Genomic DNA, 20,885 nt, shown 5'->3' with positions numbered 1-20,885 from the left:
ACGTCAACGTTGGTTTCTGACATGTCCTCTCTCCTCAGCCTCAGAGTCACCTTCTCAGTAAGTCAATCCTTGAGAGACAAGTGCTGGTAGAAAGAAAATCTGCTTTATTCCAGAGTCTGGCAATTGGGGGGAAAGGTGGACTCATGTCCAGAGGCTGACTCCTTACTGCCCCTCTATCAGTGGGTGAGAGCTTTTAAAAGGGAGTTTCCAGGCTGCGTAGACAGAGGGAAGGGGGCTATTTGCAGAAACAGCACAGGCCACTGTGGTGGGCATCTTGAATTGGTCACGTGGTGCTCTGATCAGCATCTTTTGACTGTTTTAGGTGCAGTTAGTTTTCAGTTCCAGGGTCAGTTTGTGTCCATTTCCTTGAGGCCAGTTCTCAGAACTGCGGCACTGTATGTCAATGCATCATGTAGTTAACTTCTTTCATGTGGTGGGGGTTTCAGTATCTACAAGACAGGTCAAAGGATGGCTTAGAATATTATCTGTAGCCCTTGAGGGGAATCTAAAGGCCCTTGACCTTGTTAATGACTCAACTATTATTATTTGGTCTTGTGTGACTGCTTGCCTTTACTTCTAGATTTTCTCCCTTCTCTGACTAAATTATTCTCTGACTAAAGTTTTCTACAGATGAAAGGCATCAATTCTTCAGCACTCAGAATGCTGAGCACTGAAGAATAAATGCTTTCGAACTGTGGTGTTGGAAACAACTCTTGAGAGTCCCTTGGACTACAAGGAGATCCAACCAGTCCATCCTAAAGGAAATCAGTCCTGAATATTCATTGGAAGGACTGATGCTGAAGCTGAAACTCTAATACTTTGGCCACCTGATGTGAAGAGCTGACTCACTGGAAAAGACCCTGATGCTGGGAAAGATTGAGGGCAGGAGGAGAAGGGGACGACAGAGGATGGGATGGTTGGATGGCATCACTGACTCGATAGACGAGAGTTTGAGTAAACTCCGAGAGTTGGTGATGGACAGGGAGACCTGGCGTGCTGCAGTCCATGGGGTCACAAAGAGTCGGACACGACTGAGAGACTGAACTGAACTGAACAGAGGGAAGGCAAGATGTGGGGGTGACGTGTTCTCTCCTGAGAGGGTTCTGTGGGGTCCTGGTCTGTTTCACTCTGGGTTGTGGAGAGGAGGGAAGAATCTCTGGTGTCTTTTCCTCTTATTATCAGGACGTCAGTCTTATAAGATCAAGACCTCATTCTTGAAATCTAAGTTAACCTTAATTACCTTCCTAAAGACAATTTCCAAATACAATCACGTTGGGTTTAAGGCTTCAGCATATGAATTTTGTGTAGGGTGGGGCAGGGAGGAGTATAATTTAGTCCATACAGTGACATTTCAATAAATACCAAATTCATAAAACACCACTGTCTTTTCTTTACCTCAACATGTAATAAGATGGACAGCTTCATTTTAATTGAAGTCAAAATTGTATTAGAATAAAGGATAATCAATATGGGTTTCAGCACATTCCCTCTTGAACTGATAATGTCTTAGCAAAATTCAAGAGTCTGCTATTTCTTAAAAATTTGTCCAGAAGTGACTAATATTTTTATCTTAGCTTTCTAAGATATGTTAGTTTTAATAACCTGTTTTTTTAAATTATCTGATAAAATTCAATGAAGATAAATTGGAAAACAAGACTCATAGATAAACGTGAAATAGAATGAAAACCTGTCCTTGTCACCCACACTTCAGGGTTGTTGTGATATTGTCCTTTATGGTAAACTGGAGCTGTTATGGTCTGTTAACTGAGACGAACATCCTGGTAAGAGTCTAAATTGATGGGTCTATGTATGTGGTTGTGTTTGAGGCACACTGAGTTGATATACCATAGAAACATTTAAGTGATGTCCAGAGGGTATTGGTCTTCTGGCTACCGGGAGCAACAGCTCCAAGGGGGCCAGCTTGCAGACAGACATCCATGAGCATCTGTATGTGAGTGGAGACTGATGTGGGGTCCTGCATGCGGATGAAGTTGTTAGAGGATATATATCTGACAAGTAGCTCAGTGGTAAAGAACCCATGTGCCAATGCAGGAGACTTCAGATTCAGTTCCTGGATCAGGAAATTGCAATGTGCTCCAGGATCGTTGCCTGGGAAATCCCTTGGACAGAGAAGCCTAGTGGGCTACAGTCCATGGGGTTGCAAAAGTGTTGGACGTGACTTAGTGAATAAACAACAAAAATGCAGTACATCCATCAAGAGGGGATGCCTACTGACCGATGTCAGCACTTTGGACACTGTGCCTCAGGCCCACAGGACTTTTAGGGGCCCATGTAAGTATTTCAATTTATTCTAAAATCAAAAGGAAAAAGAAAAAAAAAAATAGGGTCAAAGAAAATGTCCTGATTTTATTTCCACGCCATAATAAAATGGCATTTTCAGGGGCCATAAGAATTATTACATTTTCCCTAAAACAGAGGAAATAAATGTTTAAGTGTTTAGAAAATATTTTTCAATATGAATAGTATTATGGTATTATACTCCATAATATTTATGGTATTATAAATATAATAATTATGGTATTATACTCCATAATAGTATTATGGAGAAGGCAATGGCAACCCGCTCCAATACTCTTGCCTGGAAAATCCCATGGATGGAGGAATCTGGTAGGCTGCAGTCCATGGGGTCGCTAAGAGTCGGACACGACTGAGCGACTTCACTTTCACTTTTCACTTTCATGCATTGGAGAAGGAAATGGTAACCCACTCCAGTGTTCTTGCCTGGAGAATCCCAGGGACTGGGGAGCCTGGTGGGCTGCCGTCTTTGGGGTTACACAGAGTCGGACACGACTGAAGTGACTTAGCAGCAGCAGCAGTATTATGGTAGTAAGGTTCAATGAAGGCAAAAATGCTTAGGGCCCACAAACTTATACTGTGGCTCTGGGTTGATACAAACCTAGAAAGGACAGTCTTGAAAAGATTTGGGAAGAAACAGATACCTATGCAACTGTTTACAGATGTCCCAGGCGGCCACCACAGTTCACTTTCTCATCTCCCCCGACCCCCAAAAACACACGATGACATTTTCTACAGATCTCACTGGTCCCAGAAGGCAGCATGGAGGTGGTCCCTCTGCTCTGAGATTGTTATTTTCCCTGTTATACTTCAATTATATTTATAAATTTCTTTCTTTCATGTCAGCCTAAGTGGTTTTCAGAGTTATTAATTTTAATGTTTAATAAACCTGTTGCCATAGCAACAATCATATCACAGATGTTTTGTTAACTCTCTTCAAAGCGCACACCTTTGTCAATATGTTATTTTGAACATCTCAAAGGATAAATACTTGAAAAAGCCAACGCATCTCTCAGGTTTCAAGTTCACAACTTGCGTCACTAATTATACACTCTCTTCAAAGAATTAAAAAAATATAGAGTATTTAAGAGAAGGTTGACTAGCTAATTTCAAAAATATAATACAAGAAGAGGTCAAAATAAAACTTCTTGCTTTTAGAAATGAAGTGTGAGATTAAGAAATAAAAAATTACAATTATGGAATATATGTATTTTTTGCAAATGTTAAGTATTAATCACAAATGCCATGGATGATTCACATGGGTATTTTTCTCTGGTGAGTGGTGGCACCAATTGCTAGTCCTCTCATAGAGCGTGGACTCTGATGCGTATGGGTCACTGCCTGGGAAATGATACTCGCCAACTTGATTTACTTTCTTTATCCCTGTCTCTTATCTGATCTTGAAGTGAAGGCATTGAAACTCTCTCAAATACTTGATGAATTTTTTCCAAAACTGAGATGATAATATTTAATAACCACATATTTTAATGACTAATTAAATGCTTTTGGCTCTGGTTTCTTTTCTGTTTTTTCTTTTTTTTATTAAGGATTTTGAAAGTTGGTTTTTTAATTAACAGAAGGTAATAACAAATAACATTGGCTAAACGTCACACCGAAACTTAGAAAAACAACATTTCCACCCCGCCCCCCGCCAATTTTCCTCTGCTTCTCTGGAAATGCCAGAGGGAGAAACTCAGGGATGACAGGGTTCATTCCAATTTAACTTGTCATGGGAGCTGGTCACTGAACCATCTCTTGTGCTGACTTCGTCGTCTGTGGAGTTGACAAGGACTCCTGGCTTATACCACCAAGTCCTAGTTGGGACAGAGGACTATGGACTGTTTTCTGAAGGAGCCCCAGGGTCTTCCTTTCCTGAGGTGTGGCTTGGGGCATGGACTGCAGGCAGAAGTGGTCTCCAAGGCCTGTGTGGGAAGTGAGTTTTTGATGAATTCATGTGCAGAGGACAGAGGAAGAGGTTGATAATTCTCGTGAGGGTCTCTGCACAGTCGTGTGAGCTAAGCATTATATCTCCCCTTCCCCAAGCCTGGAGACCAGGACAAGCTGTGTCTTCTGTCTCGCAAGGGTTGGCACCTTTGGCTCCTTCTGAATACCAGCCTGCCCCATGCTAACGCCGGATGAATACTTTTCCACAACAGAAAGTCCACATCCATCTGTGTAGAGATGCATGACAAATTTCATTTAGGGTCGGGTATAAGAGTCATATTCAAATGGGAGGCAAGAGTGAGCACAAGGGTTTTACTTGTTCCTTAAGAAAGAAAAAAAATTATTTCTTTGCGAGTTCAAATCATCAGCCATGCTGCAGGAAGGAAAATGGATTTTAGGCTGACCTTCTTTTGGGCTCTTTGTGACTGTGTGAAAGTGAACCATTAAGATCTCCCTGAAAGATTTCAAAACTGCTCATTAGTTTTGAAACTCAGGCCTTTGAATTTGGATAAACATGAACAAAGGAATTTCAAATAAAATATTAAAAAAATGAATCCCCTATCATCTCTGAGAACCCTCAGGCTATAGAAGAATACAATACACAAAACCTTGCTTTATTTACCTGGAAGAATGTTATGGTCTATTAAGTTGGCCCATTTAGGTTCACAGTGCGTTCATGGAATGCTTTCCAGCCAATCTTTGTAGATAAGTTAAAAAAAAAAAAGAAAAACCAATGGGTGATTTCTTTTTCACTTATTTTTTAGATTTTACATGTTGTGTCTGGCTTGGTGTCATGGGTGAACAGCTGTTTCATAAGTTGCGGCATGGACTTGCTTCTTCAGCAGGGCCCATGGGATACCGTTGACAACCACACCATGATCTGCATCATATTATGTCTCCTCTTTGGGATTAAAGATGCATGTTTGCAAGATAAGGAGGAGTTATGACAGCAGTGGTTTGCCCCAGGGAGCATAGTGACGCTGTCTGGGCCATTCCAGGCTCTTTCAGTTTAGTTCCTCTTAGTTTCTCTGTGAGATATATAAACCCCACTCAATGTATTTTTTGCATTTCCTAGCTCAAAAAAAAAAAAAAAAACCACTTAAATGATACCCTTCAAAGTAACAATACTCTCAGTTGAAATGGAACTTTTATCTTACCGTATCTTCTGTAATAGGTACAGAATAGCATAGATTCCTTTATTTCAGAAATCTGAGCTCTTTACCCCAGAAAAATAGGTAAACATTCTTCTGCTTTTCAGCACTTACAGTGATACTATGGATATTATTGTACACTTTTTAAAATCAAATACACTATATACTTCTTGAGCATGTAGTTCACACTACCCAGAGCAAGTTTTTCCAGTTTGACTTAATTGTCACTCTAATTATAATTAAATAATTGTCTCCCCCCAAGTGTTTGTTTAGGCAACAGATTTCTGCATCTTTGAAAACTTAATAAAGGGCTTTATTTTAAAGCTGTTCACTCCAAATAGACAATTCTGCATTGTCAAATAGTTGTTTAAAACCAAATAAATGGCTTGGCTAGTATGTAAAGAGAGAGAAAAAAGAAAAATGGCCTGTGGTGGATATTGTCAGTGTATCCACCAAGTTGAAAGTGATGAGGGAGTCGTTAGCTGTTATTCAGGAAATTTTCAGGAGAGTGTAGAGCTGCTGAAGTACAGAAGATTGTCCATGTCGACCCTTGGGACTGAGTGGCCTTTCAGACCTCAGACCACCTAGGATCCAAATTTGGCAATGTATTCTGTATGTTAGAACATGCTATATTATTCTATTATTGCTTATCACGCCCTTTTTCTTTTCCCTGCATTTCCAAACTTCCTGGAAGACTTCCTGAAATCAAGTCTGTCCTCATTTTTTTTTGCTTGATGACCAAACACGCAATCTTTAAATAACTACTTTCGATCTGGAGTTTAAATTATGCTTTTGCCGTAACTTATCCTAAGTCATCAAGAATAACCTTATAACAAGATTCTGTGGCTTTTTTTTCGTGTCATGATTCACACAGTCCCTGAAGCAATCTGTGAATATTGTAGGTTCTCAAGCTATGTCTTTGACCAGTCATCCATCCTCCTGGTTTTCCCCCACTGCATTTCCCATCAATGTCTCTTTGGGAATGCCTGGTTCAATATGTCTTTTTCAATATATGCAGAAGAAATACATAAGAGGAAATGGAGTGCAGTTGAAAATGGAGGTTCTACATGCTTAACTCTAAGCCAGTTGTTTAATGTCCTAACGCTACTTGGTATTCTGTTTTGAAATCCAGCTCATTCTCTGCATCTTTATTTGCCATAGGAACTATTAAGAGAGGTGGAAGGTAGTCTAAAACCACAGAGCCCCCAGTCCCTTCCGCCCACACAGAGACGGCCTGTGGGCTCGCTGCATGCCTTTCCTCGTCTCTTGAGTTCGAGTTCACAGCCAACAGATGAAGGGCCCTGGCTGGAGCCCGCATTTCTGGTCGGTACCTTGTGTTGATGCATACCCGCAGCACCTCTGCCTCTGGTACGCTGGAGCACTTTAAATGTCAACCAGCAGTGAGGCACAGGGACACTGCCGGAGAGGGTGTGCTTTCTCTGAGTCATGCTGCTTTCTGATGAAATGGCACTGATTTCAATCTGCATGGCAAACTTGCCCAAGCTAGAATTTGACCAGAACCCTGGGGTTAATAGCTTTGCTCTTTGAGAGAGCTCCAAGCTGTTTGCATTCCAGGCCACTGTTGCATTTACATAGTCCCTATCACTGAGGCCCCAAGGTGCTTTGCCAACCAGAGAAGCAGATATTTACTCAGCAAAGCTAGTATATCTCCTCAATGCTTTCTAGCCTTTGGGCACATTTTCAGGTAATAAGAAAAAAAGGAGATATATATATATATTCCTTTTAGATTCTAAGATAGAAAGAACAAGGGGATATAACCCAAAGACTGATATGCTTAAAAATTACAGTGGTAGATCCATTTAAAATCTCATGACTATCCTTCCTTTATTATTTCACTATTTTAATTCATTTGATAATGCTTCACAGAAAACAAAAACAAACAAACACTAAAATCAGGGGAAATCAGCCAGTGGGGAGTAGCAAATGTGTGCAAGGGTGTGCAACCCACCTCAGGACCACTTGCACAGGGTTAATTAGACGAGGCCAAGAGATCTGAGTGCCTAACTTCTAAGTGGAAGTCTTGATCAATAACCATTATGGAGTGTGTCAATGACCATGAGTCAGTTAGGTTGCTTTCTGTTACAAGTGAGAGAGAACCCAACCCAGCTTTGCTTAAGCAAACTACAATGCTTTATTGGCTTGTCCAGCTAGCAGTTCAGGAGTAGGTCTTCCGTGGAGCTCACTGCAGGGCTCAGTCATCACCAGAATATGGCTGAGCTCACTTCACATTTGTTTGTTAAGCTTCATCTCTGTTGTCACTGTGGTACTGTTGTTCAGTTGCTAAGTCATATCCGACACTTTGCAGCCCCACGGACTGCAGCTGGCTAGGTTCCTCTGTCCTCCACTGTCTTCCGGTTTGCTCAGATTCATGCCCATTGAGTTTGGTAGGCTTTCTAATCATCTAATAGCGATGTTAATCTTTTAAAATAATAATCTGTCGGTTGCGCTGCTTCCTTTTCAACTGTGCCACTTGGTGCCAACTTGCTGTTCCGCGTCAGCCTGGACCATCATGCCCAGCTGGAGCAGCACAAAGAGAAGTCCCAGCAGACTCGGTTTCCAGGCCTCTTAAAGGCACCAGCAGAATGAGAGTCTGCTTTTTTCTAGTCCCCGGTTCCTTCCAGATAGTGGTTTGAATATGCAGCCCCAGAGAGATGGTGTACAAATGCCAGGAAATGACTGGCCACTACCCACAATCACTTGGTTAGATTCAGAGGAAGAAACCAAAGCTCAGCACCATCCAAACATACAGGCTCCTGGTCTTGCCTGAGTCCACAGCAGCACCTTCTCCCAGAATTCCTTGCTGCTCGTACCTGAAGGTGGCCTCATCTAATTTATCTGATGACTGTCTCAATCACTCTTCATCGTATACGGTATCATTCAGAGGTAAAGGACCCCCGTTTAGCCTGAGTTGGTGACTCTGTTCTAGCAGAGCAAGATTTAAGGGGATTCTCAGCTCACCTTGCTTTTGTGGTCCAAGATACTCTGTTTATATGATCTATCCCTGATAAGGGCTTCCCTGGTGGCTCAGATGGAAAAGCGTCTGCCTACAGTGTGGGAGACCTGGGTTCGATCCCTGGGTTGGGAGGAGCCCCTGGAGAAGGAAATGGCAACCCACTCCAGTACTCTTGCCTGGAAAATTCCATGGATGGATGAGCCTGGTAGGCTATAGTCCTTGAGGTTGAAAAGAGTCAGACATGACTGAGGGACTTCACTTTCATCCCTGATAAAGTACAGTCTTTGACGATAACAACTGCCCCCTCGATTAATCAGTAGTGGCCACTCAGATTGTGTGCTTGTTGACTGACTGAATGATGGTATAAGGATTAAAATGAAAATAAACAGTATCAGAACAGTGACTTGCATCTCCACTCATTAAGCAAGTAACTGGTGAGTATTTTGGTTGTGATGTTAGACTAAAACCCTCAAAACAGTGGTGGACAAGACAGATATGGACCTTCCTTCAAGTCCCTGCTTCAGTCATATGATATTGCTGATATTCCTAAGTTGTTGATCAACACAAATATACTTTTCATTTCTTCCAAATAATTGTAAGGGCTGCTAATATTTAAACTGTTGTTGTTTAGTCTCGAAATAGTTTCTGACTCTTGTGAATTTTTAAGTAGATGAGTGCAAAGTGGAGTGACTCAGAAAGAGCAAGTCACCTTGAGTGAATCATAAATAGTATTTCATGGTCCCTCACTGGCTTCTTAACCTCAAATAATTTAATTAAATTGAGTTCAGTTTCACAAGGAATCAGGAACCAAGATAAGAATCATAGCAGGGAGTGGTATCAAGACTATAAAGTCAGTGTATAAAAATGCATTTGCAGGTATACTGCCCAACTCAAGAATTTGACATAGGACTTAGTGAAAGCGGTGGAGCACTCTCCTGTCAGTTTGAAGAAAATAAGTTACTTATTTGGTAAATTTAGGGACAGAGTCCCTTGACAATTTACTACCCAGGAATTGAAAATAAACACACTGCCTATTAGTATTTCCAGTGTTTGACTTTTTGTTCAATCTAAATCTGGCCACGCAATGCTAAGATGTAATACAAGAAGACAGAGTTGCTGTTTTGTTTTGTTTTAATTTGTTTTCACAAATGAGTTTCTGCATGGGCCAGAGCATTTATAATGTGAAGGCTGTTTGGTCACAAGGAGAAAATACATTTGAACCGAAGCAAACCAAGTTTTCAAGAGTACACCTTTTAAGATTACTGTTTGATAAAACAATGGATAAATGCAAATTAAAAAAATTATCCTTCAAGACGAAAAAAAGAAGAAAATGTGTTATCAACTTTGGATTTTCTCCTAAATGAAAATATATTCCTCTCTTGTTAATCACATAAACAGAAGATTGATTATCCTTCATGTTTCTTTATCAGTAATTTCAGAACTATTGTCACCAGTCATTCCATGAAATCAAATTTATAAAGCCAGCAATTACTCAGAAATGAGTGTTCTTACATAACTCTCCCATCTTCATGTCCTCTGTTCCTGGGTCTGAAAACTGATAAAGTTACTAGTTTAGAAATAGTCAACTGTGACCTTCTGTTTTCGTTCACGAAAAGTCACTTCAGTCGTGTCTGAGTCTTGGTGACCCTATGGACTGTAGCCCTCAGGCTCCTCTGAGCCTGGAATTCTCCAGGCAACAATACTGGAGTGGGTTGCCATGCCCTCCTCCAGGGGATCTTCCCGACCCAGGGGTCAAACCGTGTCTCTGGCACTGGCAGGCAAGTTTTTCGCCACTGGCACCACCTAGGAAGCCTGCTTTAGGAAGCACAAGGGGGAATGCACTTCTCCACAGGGCCTTCTTCACATTCTCCTAACAACCAAATAATTCCCAATTTTCCGGTATGTAAATTCAGTATGATCAGAAGAAGTAAACAAATAAACAAAGGGACAAGATCTGTGCTGTCAAAACCCATTGTTTCACAATGTCTTTGTTTGCAATCTTTCATAATTCATCCTCAGATATGGCCTTCCTAGTAATTAGTTACCTCTAATGTCTTCATTTTCATTTAAATGTTCAATGATCAGGATAATTAGAATTAATTTGGCATTGTCATCTTATGGAAATGGAGCTTCTGCCACTTATCAGGAGCGTCCTGCAGGCAGTGTTACCAGAGAAATATGGGGCTCCTCCATTTCACACCCTGGGTTACAGCCTTCGGTTAGAGTGGTAACAGTAGGACCTGGCCTGACTCCAATTTAAATTTATGCCATTTTTGATAGAGGACTGTGGGCAGTCAAGCTGGGAACCTTGCCTATTGTGAATGGCATTGTGTGTTTAACTTAATTCTCTCCAAACAATGCAAGAACTTCTGTCTCCATTCATCTGGGTATTTTAGAGGCTGAGATTAACCCTAAGTTTAGAACAAAAGAAAATCTTTCTTTGTACTAAGATGGAAAAAAAGCAACCCTAATTTGTTTTCAAGATTTTGGATAGCATATAGGAGAGCAATGTTTAAGAAGCTTAGTACCAGAAAAGCTATGAAGAAGACAGTATTCCAACACATATTCAAACTGGAAGAGTCTTTTTGAATTATCTGGCTTAGATTTTTCAGTCACACAATAAAGTAAATTTTCATTAGCTTTCCCATTTCCTGTCATATACCTTTTGTTGTTTAGTCACTAAGTCATGTCTGACTGTGACCCCGTGAACATCAGCACACCAGGCTTCCCTGTCCTTCACTATCTCACGGAATTTTCTCAGACTCATGCCATTGAGTCGATGATGCCATCTAACCATCTCATCCTCTGCTGCCCCGTTCTTCTCCTGCCTTCAGTCTTTCCCAGCATCAGGCTTTTCCAATGAGTTGACTCTCTGCATCAGGTGGCCAAAGTATAGGAGCTTCAGCATCATTCCTTCCAGTGAATATTCAGGGCTGATTTCCTTTAGGTTTGACTAGTTTGATCTCCTTCAGTCTAAGGGACTCTCAAGAGTCTCCTCAAGCACCACAGTTCAAAAGCATCAATTATTTGGTGCTCAGCCTTACAATTATATATGAAAACATATGCTTGCTCTTGATAACTCCAATTGCTGTGAGTTTGAATACATTAAAAAGGAAGGCCAAGATTAAGTAGGTTAAAAAATTATTTTGTTTATGATTTTGTGGGTCAGAAAGTTGGGAAGAGTTTGAGCAGAGCTGGGTATAGTCAGATGTTGTCTGGAGTTGTAATCACATGAGTTCTGGATATCCAAGGTAGCTTGTTCTCACAGCTGGAAAAGGGATAAAAATCTCATACGTTCATGAGGGGTAGAGTAAAGAATTTTCAGACATGTTTTAATACTGTTGTAGAGTGTGAAAAAGCTGAGAGACTCTGTATTCAATAGAAATAATAGTTTATAATTCCCAGAGGATGTGGCCGGTAGGGACGGTTCAGGAATGGAGTACAGTGAGACACTGGGACCTGCATAGAGAACCCTAGTGAGAAAGCCTTTGGCGGCGAGTTGAGCCAGCCCACAAGGTTTGCAAGAGCCAATTATCCATGCTCTCTCAGTCCCAGCTCTGATTCAGTGGTGTTGCGTCCTTAGCCTGAAAATGGCCAAGGAGGGGCATCTACACCACAGAAACTGCCAGACACTACAGGTAAGGGCTTTTCCTCCAGGAATGACCCAGTGGTATCACCTGCATTAGCAGGTGAATTATTTACCAGTGAGCCACCTGGGAAGCCTCAATATATATGTCGGGGGAGTTTGTAATCTCCTCGGTTCTGTCTCGTCGCAACAAAAGTTTGAAGCAACGGACCAGTGTTACAGGCCTCGGACGGACTGGTGTTACAACTCCATGTTACAGCTCAGTTTTATTCAGAAAGTAAAGGAAAATACATCCTTGAGGTGTGAGGGCTTGGCAACCCAAAAGACATGAAGGGAACAGAGGCTCCCAGCCCAATTTTGGCTGCTCTTTTTATGTGGTTTTTCTCCTCCCCCTGGGCCTGCCCTATGTAAACTGGGCTAGCCAGGAGTGCTGTTTATCTTACCTTGAGGTTCTCACTCTGGTCCTGGGAACTTCCTTTGTTCTATTTTCGTGGGCTTTTCCCTTCCTTGTCTTTTAGCAATTGCCATTTTGGACTCCATTTTCCTATTCTAACTACCATAAAATTATGTTAAATGTTCCATGCACTATAGCATATAAAGTGATCAACGAATGCTAACATCTGATGAAAAATGAATGCATAATATATATATATATTTTTTTTTTTTCTTACCTACCTAACCAACTTTAACTGGTCAGTGAAATTTGTAAATACTTCCTTTTGAACATTAGCTTTTGCTCTTCTTCATCCTAAACTTATTTAATTTAGCTATATTAATTTTTATATACCATTATATATGTATACATTTTGTATATATGTTTTATACAAATTAATAACAAAATTTATTGAAAGGCTTCTTCATTTCCAAACAGAATCCATTTAATACTGTAAAAGCTACAAATATTTATCCCTCTCTTTTTAAATAAAGAGTCAAGAATAAATTGGAGGGACTTCCCTGGCAGTCCAGTGGTTAGGACTTCCCCTTCCAATGCAGGGGGTGCAGGTTCAATCCCTGGTCAGGGAGCTAAGATCCTACATGCCTTGTGGCTGAAAAATGAAAACATGAAACAGAAGCAGTATTGTAACAATTTCAATAAAGACTTTAAAAATGGTCCCCTTAAAATTTTTTTTAAATGGAATAAATTAGAAAAGTTCGTTCTCTGATCAGTGTATATAGACAAACAGCTCCTGTAAGTGGTGGGAGGAGAGGAACACAGATACGAAAGGTGGGCGACCCAAGCCCCTTCAGGTGTCAATGAGACAGTCCACAGAAGGGTGGAGCAGGTCTGATAAAAATAGAAACATTTAAATCCACGTTTAGTCATTTCCTCTCCCTGATTTGGGTTTACTTAGTTGTTTGCAGGCATAGCCAACAGGCCACGTAGAAGAGATAGCACATGTGTGGCTAAGGCTGATTGTATACAATCAGAGTGATTATGTGGAAATCCATCAGAGTTTTCTTCTCTGAATCCACTTGTTCTGACACAATGAGTGACATTCGAGCTAATTTTACTCACTGCCTTCTCCTTTCACGAGGATCTTTATCTCTTTCAGTGTTATCCCCTATCCTTCATATTTTCCTGCATGTCCTGAAAAAAGGGGGAATAATGCCACATTTTACTTTTATTCTTATTTACTAGTCTATTCAGAAGCAACACAATATAATAGGATTTAAACATATATATATATATATATATACATACATATATATATGCATATATATCAGATTCACCAAGAGAAATCTCCTTTCTGTTCAACACAAAGTCAGCTGATTGGACAGCTTAATTACTTTCTGCAAAATTCCTTCCTTTTACATATATGCATATATATGTATATATATATACTAGAAAAGCATTGGTTGGGCACTACTGATTATTTTAGATAGCTGTCTGGTTGGCAAAATGTGGTGAAATAAAGAAGGCAGTGGTAGAATTCACATGTGAAACTGTCAGTCAACTGTAGTCATGCTAAAGTTTATTTTGCAGCCTGGGGAACATTTTAAACTTTCACTTCAAATGCTGTGACCTACTATATGTAGTAGGAAGAATTCTAAGAGGACACCAGTGACCCAGATCTTGTTAATTAGTGCCTTCCTCTTACGTGTGGGTAGGACTTGTGATTTGCTTCTAGCAAATAGAATATGACAGAGGTGATGGGATATGTTAAGTTATATGCAAAGGTAAAGGAATTCTGCAGAAAGTAATTAAGCTGTCCAATCAGCTTACTTTGTGTTGAACAGAAAGGAGAGTTTTCTGGGTGAATCTGATTTAATCAGGTGAGACTTTGAAGGAGACCAGAGACGATTAAGGTGTGGGAGACAGGAAGCCGCTGAGGCTCACCGTTCTGCTGACCTTGGAGAAGCAGGACACTGTGCATTCTGAAGCTGAAAGGAATGGACTGTGCCAAGAACCAGGGACAACAGTCATCTTTACAGTCCTGATTAGTATCTTGATTTTGGCCTGAGAGGTGATAGTTGAGCAGAGGACCCAGCCAAGGTGTCCGTGGACTTGTGACTTACGGAAACTTAGATAATAAACGTGTACTGTTTAAAGTGGCTAAGAGTATGACAGTGTTTAAACACAGAGAATGAATGCCCCACTTAAAAGATTTATTGTTTCTAGAGATGAATTAATTCATTTATTCACTCACACATTCCTATACAAATTAACTTTTCAAACTCTGTGTGTGTGTGTATGTGTGCACTCAGTCATGTCTGACTTTGTGACCCCATGGACTGTATGTAGTCCACCAGGCTCATAGGATTTTCCAGGCAAGAATACTGGAGTGGGTTGCCATTTCCTCCTCCAGAGGATCTTCCCCACCTGGGAACTGAGCTCATGCCTCTTGTGACTCCTGCCTTGGCAGACGGGTTCTTTACCATTAGTGCCACCAAATAAAACAGTCCCTCTTAGGGAACTCTGTGTGTGCACATGTATGTGGACACAAAATCTTCCCAAGTAAGATTTTTAGTGTAATATTAAGAGAGAGAGAGAGAAAGAGAGAAGGGGCAAGATGGGGAAAGAGGAGAGAAAGAAAATTATAGTGTGAAGAAATCCTCGTGGTTCAAGGTCAAAATGAATGAGTATAGGTGTCTGCATTGGGTGTACACATTTTTATTAGAAGGAGTTTTATTCAATGTTCTATTTAGTAATTGCCAGCATCACGCAAGATATATTTCTAGGGATGAGTATATGAGAATGGTTGGAAAGGATGAAGATGCATAAAGGAGAAACTGGGATTATGGTTGGTTGTTTCAGCTGAAATTGCAATCACCTTGTCTTCTGTACCATGTCCTTTCTTCAGAACCTCCTTGATGCTATGACCCCATCAAGAGGTAGAGCTTATCTTGTCACAAAAGTTGTAAGTGAAAATAATATAGGGAGGGAGCATGAAACATCTAGCTTACAGCGTATGCTCAGTTGTGTCTGACTCTGTGGCCCTGTGGGCTATAGCCCACCAGGCCAGGCAAGAATGCTGGGGTGGGTTGCCATTCCCTTCTGCAGGGAACCTTGCCCACCCGGGGATCAAGCCTGTGTTTCTTGCATCTACAGCATTGGCAGGTGGATTCTTTACCAACAGTGCCACCTGGGAAGCCCATTTTATTGTTGTTTTTCAGTCAGCCACTCAGTCACATCTCTTTGCAACCCCACGGGCTGCAGCATGTCAGGCTTCCCTGTCCTTCACTATGTCCTGGAGTTTGTCAAACTCATGTCCACTGACTCCCTGATGCCACCCAACCGTCTCATCCTCTGTCACCCTTCCTGCCCTCCTGCTCTCCAACTTGCCCAGCAGCAGGGTCTTTTCCAGTGAGTTGGCTCTTCAAAATATTGGAGCTTCAGCTGCAGCATCAGTCCTTCCAATGAATATTCAGGGTTGATTTCCTTCAGGATTGACTGGCTTGATCTCCTTGATGTCCAAGGGACTCTCAAGAGTCTTCACCACATCACCGTTCAAAAGCATCAGTTCTTCAGCGCTCAGCCTTCTTTACGGCCCACTCTCACATCCGTACATGACTACTGAAAAACCATAGCTTTTACTACATGGACCTTTCCCATAATTTACAAGAAAGCTTTTCAGTGTAATATTCAGAAATCCAAATTTTCAAGAATGTATTATGGAATTCTGATAAATGTTATAAATATTAATTATTTTGTCAGTATTCAAATAGATGTGATAATGCTATACCAAAATCAGTTAAGTTGCCCATGTCTGCCTAGCAGTCTCACAACGTGTTATCTGTCAAACAGGGCCAGGTGGGAGATGGAATAAGAACACACAACTCTTGCCCTGAAAGGAGAGTCTGCAGTTTAGCACTGGACTTGGGAGAGCATTGTGGGCTCAGACTGTCCTCTGTCTCACCATACCTGACCCCACCCATTCCCAGGCTTGATGTCCTACCTGTGAATCTTTTCTTTTCACAACCATTTTAGACACCAGGGACTGTCTGAAATTCATTTTAAGAAAAACAGTATTGGAGATACCAACTCTCTCCCTGGACCTATCAATTTGATATTATCTTTAGCTATTTGCTGAACTTCTTTGAGATGTCAAGTACTATAAAAATTACAAGATGCTACTTGTGAAAAAGCATTTTATAAATTGTTAAGAGCTACTGGGATATTTGTTATTCTCATGTAAATGTTGTTTTCTTACGGCGTGTGAATTTAAATGTTACAAACAGAATTGTTAACTATTTTTTGTTTAATTACTATATAACATGGAAAATTGTGCTTCAAAAAAACAAACAAAAAAAACAAAGTAATTTAGTTTTTCCACCTTTCACAAAAGCCATGCAATATATTTTGAATGGTCTTTATGCCACAATTTGGAGATATTAGTCTTAAGGCACACATTCAGTGATACATCTTCAGTTCAGTCTCTCAGTGTCCGACTCTTTGTGACCCCATGGATTGCATCACACCAGCCGTCCCTGTGCATCACCAACTCCCGGAGTTCACTCAAACTCATGTCCATTGAGTCGGTGATGTCATCCAAACATCTCATCCTCTGTTCTCCCCTTCTCCTCCTGCCTTCAATCTTTCCTAGCATCAGGGTCTTTTCCAATGAGTCAGTTATTCGCATCAGGTGGCCAAAGTATTGGAGCTTCAGCATCAGTCCTCCCAATGAACTTTCAGGACTGATTTCCTTTAGGATTAAATTTTGCTTTTCTCTTCAGTGTGGTGGGAGAGTGGATTCTTAAGCTAAAAATGAACAGTGAGAACTTTTCAGCAAACATTACAGGAAGTCTAAACTCTTCTAGAATTCACAGGGACAAAATGACCATTGGGTAGAGGTTTTGGTGAGCGCTCATTTTTACCAATAATGAATACAAGCCCATCTAATATTGTTTCTCAAAAAAAGCAATTTTGTCACATTTTGATGAAGATAGAGCTGTCCTCTCTTTGTTTTCGTCTTAATAATGTTTGCAGTCCAAATTGTGCTGAGTTGGAGAATAGCACCCCACACACTGATGTACCCATAGGCTGTTACCGCGGATCGCTCTTCTACTGTGACTGGGTGTCCTGTCCTGCTTACCTTCCGCTTCTGTCCCACTGAGGTTAGCCAAAGTTCATGCGCCTTGTCAGTTAAGTTTCTAAACCAGATGAATTATATTTTCTATAATTGAGCTAACCACAGTTAATTGCCTAATACCCTATGCCCACACTAACTGAAAAAAGAATTAATTGCTTGGAAAAGAATGCATTCTGTATTTCGGTCACATCCACACAATCACACCAGAACAAAGTGACAAATAAAAGTACTTCCGTGGTGACCAGAGCCAGAGCTGCAGCCAGTGGTGGCAGCAGAGCCAGGGCTTAAATTACTAAAACCTTTTTACCTCTTTTGGGTGTTTGCTAAGGTTATAAATTGAACTTCTTGTTAAAGCTAGCCAAATTATGTATTATTATTTTTTCCTTTCATCACACAAGAAAATAATTGTAGGTGACCTTGACCTTTGGCAAAGGTTTAAGTACAATTTAAGAAAATATTATTTGCAAAAGAAGGCTAGATTTTTTTAAATTGCCAGTTTTTACTATTAATGATTCAGTCTTGCATTTAAAAATTTTTATTTCCTAGTTAAGGTATAACACCAGGCCTAAGATTTTCCTAAAGTCTCTCTGGAAATCTGAAATACATATACAAATAGTTTTGCCAACACAGGTTCGTCTAGTCAAGGCTATGGTTTTTCCAGTGGTCATGTATGGATGTGAGAGTTGGACTGTGAAGAAGGCTGAGTATGGAAGAATTGATGCTTTTGAACTGTGGTGTTGGAGAAGACTCTTGAGAGTCCCTTGGACTGCAAGGAGATCCAACCAGTCCATTCTGAAGGAGATCAGCTCTGGGATTTCTTTGGAGGGAATGATGCTAAAGCTGAAACTCCAGTACTTTGGCTACCTCATGTGAAGAGTTGACTCATTGGAAAAGACTCTGATGCTGGGAGGGATTGGGGGCAGGAGGAGAAGGGGACGACAGAGGATGAGATGGCTGGATGGCATCACTGACTCGATGGATGTGAGTCTCAGTGAACTCTGGGAGTTGGTGATGGACAGGGAGGCCTGGTGTGCTGCAACTCATGGAGTCACAAAGAGTCGGACACGACTGATCGACTGATCTGATCTGATCTGATCTGATGCCAATTTTATTAGGCTTTTCCCTTTAAAGAAAGCTGAGCAATGAAGAATTGATGCCTTTGAGCTGTGTTGTTGGAGAACTCTTGAGAGTCCCTTTGATTGCAAGGAGATCAAACCGGTCCATCCTAAAGTAAATCAGACCTGAACATTCATTGGAAGGACTGATGCTGAAGCTGAAGCTCCAAATACTTTGGCCATCTGGTGAGAATAACTGACTCATTGGAAAAGACCCTGATTCTGGGAAAGATTGAGGGCAGGAGGAGAAGGGGACAAAAGAGGATGAGATGGTTGGATGACATCACCAACTCAATGGACATGAGTTTGAGCGAGCTCCAGGAGTTGGTGATGGACAGGGAGGCCTGGCATGCTGCAGTCCATGGGGTGGCAAAGAGTCAGACACAACTGAGCAACTGAACTAACTGATACTGAACTTTCCCCTTATACATGAAGGAGTACCAGTACTTTATTTTACCAAGGCTGTATATTGTCACCCTGCTTATTTAACTTATATGCACAGTACATCATGAAAAATGTTGGGCTGGAAGAAGCACAAGCTGGAATCAAGATTGCCGGGAGAAATATCAATAACTTCAGGATGACACCACCCTTATGGCAGAAAGTGAAGAGGAACTAAAAAGCCTCTTGATGAAAGTGAAAGAGGAGAGTGAAAAACTTGGCTTAAAGCTCAACATTTAGAAAACAAAGATGATGGCATCTGGTCCCATCACTTCATGGGAAATAGATGCGGAAACAGTGGAAACAGTGTCAGGCTTTATTTTTCTGGGCTCCAAAATCACTGCAGATGGTGACTGCAGCCAAGAAATTAAAAGATGCTTAGTCCTTGGAAGGAAAGTTATGACCAACCTAGATAGCATATTGAAAAGCAGAGACATTACTTTGCCAACTAAGGTCCGTCTAGTCAAGGCTATGGTTTTTCCAGTGGCCATGTATGGATGTGAGAGTTGGACTGTGAAGAAAGCTAAGCACCGAAGAATTGATGCTTTTGAACTGTGGTGTTGGAGAAGACTCTTGAGAGTCCCTTGGACTGCAAGGAGATCCAACCAGTCCATTCTGAAGGAGATCAGCCCTGGGTGTTCTTTGGAAGGAATGATACTAAAGCTGAAACTCCAGTACTTTGGCTACCTCATGTGAAGAGTTGACTCATTAGAAAAGACTCTGATGCTGGGAGGGATTGGGAGCAGGAGGAGAAGGGGACGACAGAAGATGAGATGGCTGGATGGCATCACTGACTCGATGGATGTAAGTTTGAGTGAACTCCAGGAGTTGGTGATGGACAGGGAGGCCTAGTGTGCTGCGATTCATGGGGTCGCAGAGTTGGACACGACTGGGTGACTGAACTGAACTGATGATAATAATGCCAATGAATTCCAAATTTCACTACCTAATTATAAGTGGTACATTTAAGAAAAAGACCAAAAGCTTTGACTATCATCTCTCCCTAATACACTCTACCAAATTTGCTACAGTTAATACAAAGTTAAACAAGAAAACAAAAGCTTAGGTAATCCATTTAAATGTGATTGATAATCAGATCAATCTCAAATAATCTTGTGTTGGCAATATAAAATAAATATGGACTTCCTAACTCCTTGAAGCCATTTCCACTGTTAAATCACTTAGTCAAATATGTTTTAGTCTACAATGTTAAGAATTCAAAATGCAGTGCTTTAGTAAAGGCCAGGGAAACCCAAATATATTTGCTATACAACAGAACTTCCAACATATTTGATAAACCCGTAGAGCACAATAAGCATGTTCATGAATAGAATTCTATTCATAATTCTAATGTGAAAAAGTCTGCCTATAAGACGGAACAATACTAGGGAAAAAAAACCATGAAAAAGAAAATCTTGTTTGTCACGTCCAAGGTCTCTCCTTCCCCCACTGCTTTCCTTTTTTGCCTCTGTAGCTTCCTCATCCTGCTTCCCTATCAACCCTAGATCATCTTAAATTGATATTGGCTATTTCAATATTTATTTACATGTATGAAAAGTTAACCAGAAAAAAATTATGGTGTCAGTCAAAAGGAGTCTTAAAATTTACCTATGCGGTCTAATTATCCATATCCCTCACTCTGTTTCTTTAGGATCAATTATTAAGAGTTTTCTGAACTTGGAAATTTGAGTGCTTCTAAAACAATTTTGTTTTCCTCTATGCTAACCATGCCTGTAGATACAGTTTATTTAGGCAAAATGAGCTACAACTGCAAAGTCTCTGAAAGGAATCGAGAGTAGTGCCAAGTAGTGCCAAGTCATTTAAGAA

The sequence above is a fragment of the Bos grunniens genome, chromosome 12, assembly GCF_055505025.1.
Source record: "Bos grunniens cultivar Pamir isolate PY7600 chromosome 12, Bosgru_T2T1.0, whole genome shotgun sequence".
NCBI classification, from domain to species: Eukaryota; Metazoa; Chordata; class Mammalia; order Artiodactyla; family Bovidae; genus Bos; species Bos grunniens.
The sequence above is the reverse complement of the archived record's forward strand: the minus strand, read 5'-3'. Positions refer to the sequence as shown.